At 39.1% G+C, this 4811-nt stretch overlaps 1 pseudogene; it reads right to left on the bottom strand.

Moving 5' to 3' along the window:
* Positions 1-3033: 3033 nt before the first annotated feature.
* LOC126027944 (leptin receptor overlapping transcript-like 1) lies at positions 3034-3530 on the bottom strand (annotated as a pseudogene).
* Positions 3531-4811: the final 1281 nt, after the last annotated feature.

The raw sequence follows: 4811 nt of genomic DNA, 5'->3' as shown, positions 1-4811 counted from the left end.
CCCCTGAGAAATAGACCCCTGAATAACAAACCATCTGCCTCTAAGTATTTTCCCTGAATCATTAATGCAGTCAGTTCTGGGAAGTCTTTACCTACATAGTACTTCCGTGCCAAAAGTTTTTTTTTTTTTTTTTTTTTTTTTTGGTTTTTGGTCACACCTGGCAGTGCTCAGTGATTACTTTTGGCTCTACGCTCAGAAATTGCTCCTGGCAAGCTCGGGGGACCATATGGGATGCCAGGATTCAAACTACCATCTTTCTGCAAGCAAGGCCCTACCTACATGCTATCTCTCTAGCCCCATGCCAAAAGTTTTAAAGTTGAGTATAAATATTTAAATATAGGCTTTGAAATTGAAATAACTATCAATTTGACTTTTGCTCATTATTGTTTACAACAGAAAAAAATCTGGGAATCCTCTATTTCTTTTTTGCAAATCTTCAATATTTAAAAGATTATGATGAAAATCGGTTATATAAATGACCCCTTCCCTTTTATAATATGTATGAAGCATGAACAGTTAAAGATTTGAAGGTTGTGTGGAATAGCACTGGAGTTTACAGTATTTACTCAGGTGACAAGTTTAAATCCTCGGGCTTGGTGGCTGACTTGGCCAGAATGTGACCCCAGAGTCTCTGATTTCTGGACATACTGCAGCCAGATCTGATAAGCACCACAAAGAGGGGTGTAACCCCTGCTAGTGAATACAGGAACTCAGGAGGTGTGGAAGTCTCTGGGTCTGGAGTTCCGACCTCTGCTGAGCATGAATATGCACCTCAGCAAAGCCCAGAGCAGCAGAGAGGTCGTGACCAGAGAGGCAGCCCAATGGGCTGAGCACATTCTTTATTTTTTTTTTTTTTTGGTATTTAAAATCTTTATTGTTTCAGCATCAAAAAATTTCTTTCCATAGAAGAATGGCAATGCAGTTTCAGTGCATATTCTATGGAAAAGTCAGACCTCAAGTAAGTAGCCTAGAAATCTGAGACAGCATTATGTCAAGCAAGTGTGCAAGGTTAACAGACACAATGCTGCCAATGCAATTAGTATACAGAAAGAATATGTAGCTGTTAGAAAAAGAGTGAATGGTCAAGTGAATACAACAGTAGTAGTGCACTGCACTGACATTCTAGAACAGAAAACAGAAAAGGAACAAAGAAAGTACACTTTCTGCAAAAACACTCCCCAAGATCACAGGGACCGAGTTCCCAATGGTATCCCCAGCACTCGAATTCTTGTGTCCCTGTTTCTACCTATTTTAAGTCTACAACATGGTAACACTATTAAGCCATTTTGAGCCTAATGAGTAAGTGGTTCAGCCACATGCATATAATTTACCCTGCTTCCAATCACAGCCAAAAGTAACAATTAGGGTTCAGTAATAAAAACTGTGGCTTTTAAGCATTTTCAGTTAAAAGCTGAACAAACCCCAAATTTGTTCCCATTTTCTTGAGAAATAACTTTATAAAACAAAAAGATAGCTGTTTTGATTGCCCCGTTTTTTCCTAAAGGAAAAACAATTTTTATGTGAGTATTTGGAATCAACAAATATTAACAAAACATTCTCAGGCCAACTTTTGTTAATTTTTTGTAATTAGCTTCTGAAAAAAGTATTCATAATGATGAGACACAACTAACTACTACATTTGATCATGCCTGGTTACTGAGAATTTTTTGGTCAGGTTGTCTCTAAAATTGCTATACAGTTGGATTTGTCTACTTTGCATTAGTTCACACATTTAGAAGGAAATAATAGCTGGTCTCTATCATGATGATATAAAAATCAAAACATTTGAGAGGTATACAGGAAATTTTCTTCAGCAGTTATAAATTACATATGATATAACCATAGAGAATAAAGAGCTACAATGATCATGGTCTAAGTCTTAACTTGTTAATGTGTGAATTATCTGAAAGACTAACAAGTCACTTGTTAATCGTATTAAGGCCTTGCAGGGCAGGAACGCTCTGAATGTATGGCATAGCAGTTACATCTCAGGTAAGTTAAACACTTCTAATTTAAAGTGTTATTAAACTATATTCAAAAAGTTATTTTACTAATATATACAACATATAAAATAAGTTAAAAGGAGAAAGCAGGGAAAGGTTTTCTGGCATATATGGCCCAAATAAACAACTTTCCCTCACCAGCAGTAGTTCCATGTACGTCCATTTTATCCATGGTAAAAACATCAAAGGCTGAGAGAAATCCAAAACTTCACTTATAAATAAAAAAAGGATTCAAAATGGATTTCAATACTTCCTCCCACAATACAACTCACTCTACTCTATAATAAACATAAATAAAAACCGTCTGAAAAAATCTGTTTTTACATCCTTAAAGTTTAACAAGTTTTAACAATTGAGAAGAAAAGCACGCTCTGTAGCAACTTCATAAAATCTCAATACACAAAACTCCTGCTAACTTGCAAAATCAGTAACCCTTATAGAGGGCAGGGGGATTAATACTTGAGCCCTCTGAGGTATAAATGCAGTGATATTTGCTCTGAGTATATAGTCTATAAAGAATGCCAACGGTCTGCATGTTTGCATAAAATTGGGAGTGGTATCATCCTGACTGACTGAAAACTCATTTCCTAACTTTTTGAAATAATGGCAGCTAAATAATTTTAAGAGAAAATATATACTTTAGTCCAGTAATACAAGCTAGCAGAATTTCAAATTTCTAACCAATGTAAATGGTTAGTACATTTAAAAAATGTTTAACATTGCATATAGACTTTAAACAAAAGGAACAGGGAAAAACACATAAACATTTAAATTCGGCAGGACCCCACAAAAAGCACATATGATTACATATGTATCAATCAAGCTTTTCCAAAAGAGAAAATCCTTTTTTTTTTTTTTTCTTTTTGGGCCACACCCGGCGGTGCTCAGGGGTTACTCCTGGCTGTCTGCTCAGAAATAGCTCCTGGCAGGCACGGGGGACCATATGGGACACCGGGATTCGAACCAACCACCTTTGGTCCTGGATGGGCTGCTTGCAAGGCAAACGCCGCTGTGCTATCTCTCCGGGCCCAGAAAATCCTTTTAATCCTTTGGCAAGTCTCTGTGAAAATAGTACGCTTACAATAAAATGAGAAGGGAGCATCTAGAATACCCCAAGAGGCTTGCTTCTACCACTCAGCGCTGTGCCCCTTCTCCTGTGTGCACGGATGACTGACAAATGACAAGTCTACTTGACAGTAGTTCAGAAGGTCCTTTCACCACTGCTGCCAGCTGAAGTCATCATTACTTCCAAAAACCAAGAAAAAGCCCAATATAGTTGCAAAGATGACTGTATTTTCTGTGAGAACAAGTGCACAAGCTCCCCATTCAATCAGATGTGCTCTGGCAAACACAATAGAGACAACGATGCTTGTATTTCGGAAGGGCACATCCAAGCATCAAAAACATCAACCCAATTGCTCCTTCAAAGGACAAACTAATCAAAGCTTTGATGCCGGCCATGGTGGTGGCGTGCGCGCTGGTCTCCCGGAGCTGAGACGCTGATGCGACCAGGCCTGGAGACCAGAGACCGGACAGACAACACCCGGAAGTGCGCCGCTGAGCACATTCTAAGCAAGCAGGTGGGCCAGGTTGGATCCCCAGCACTGCATGGTCCCCTGAACACTGCCAGGAACGATCCCCCAACACTAAGCTGGGAGCAGTGCCTGATGGCTCTGGGTGCAGCCCCAAACTCTGAACAAACAAAACCGTCCACTTGTGTGCGTCAGCCAGGAGTGGGCAAGCACCATACCTCCAGCAGTGCAAACCATCCAAGCCAACAAAATAAGGATTTCTTGCAGTATTTGAGTATAGTTTTAGGAAAACACAGGAAGCAAAAAGAGACTCACATTAGTCTTGGACAAATGAGTGCTTTTATTAATTAGTCCTCTTATTCTCTGGTATTTCTTCTCAATTGTCCTTGTCAAGATGAGTTTAGGGCACCAGGGTGGACTTTTCTAATAGGCACCTTAGGTGTAGTGAGTAAGGTTCATGAAATGTAGTTTCCCTCCCCCATTTAAAGGGAATACATGACTATAATAAAATATGGAACAATTAATTTGTCCTGGGTGATTATGTATGTATATAGCACGTATGCCTGGATTGCACGAAGATGATGTAAGTCTAGTTCAGGGGCAAAGACATATGTAGGGGTAGTGGACAAAGTCCATAAAAGCTGGTCTTCAGCAATAGTGTGGCAGGTAGGGCATTGGCCTTGCACGTGACCAACCTGGGTTCAATCCTCAGCATCCCATATGCTCCCCTGCACAACTCCAGGAGTGATTCCTGAGTGTAGGGACAGTAACCTGAGCACTATTGGGTGAGTCCCAAAAGACAACAAAGAATCCATAAAAGCTCTAAAACGTTCATAAAGTATCTTACTTCTCACAGCCAGCAAATATTTCTCAACCACATCCCTACTTTAGTGTTAATGTTTGTGGGTTTGAAGATCTGTGGCACATCTGGCTGGGCGATGCAGTGTATTGGTCAGAAGCAAAAATGAGCAGAGTATCACATTCTGAGAAATATGAATCTGGGACAAGAATGAGTCTGGAACAAGAAATAACCCTTAACATATTAATACAGTATCACAATTATCTTTTAGTCTTCCCTTAACATTTTTTTCTTGTTTTCTTTTTTTTTCTTTTTTCTTTTTTTTAAATTTATTTAAACACCTTGATTATATACATGATTGTGTTTGGGTTTCAGTCATGTAAAGAACACCACCCATTACCAGTGCAACATTCCCATCACTTGTTTTCTTTTTTTAAGCATGGTACTAAAATTCCCAGTGTTAATTTTAGCCGAGCC

Source organism: Suncus etruscus, chromosome 14 (assembly GCF_024139225.1).
Source record: "Suncus etruscus isolate mSunEtr1 chromosome 14, mSunEtr1.pri.cur, whole genome shotgun sequence".
Classification (NCBI taxonomy): domain Eukaryota; kingdom Metazoa; phylum Chordata; class Mammalia; order Eulipotyphla; family Soricidae; genus Suncus; species Suncus etruscus.
Note: the sequence above shows the minus strand (reverse complement) of the source record. Positions and strands in the feature narration are given on the sequence as shown.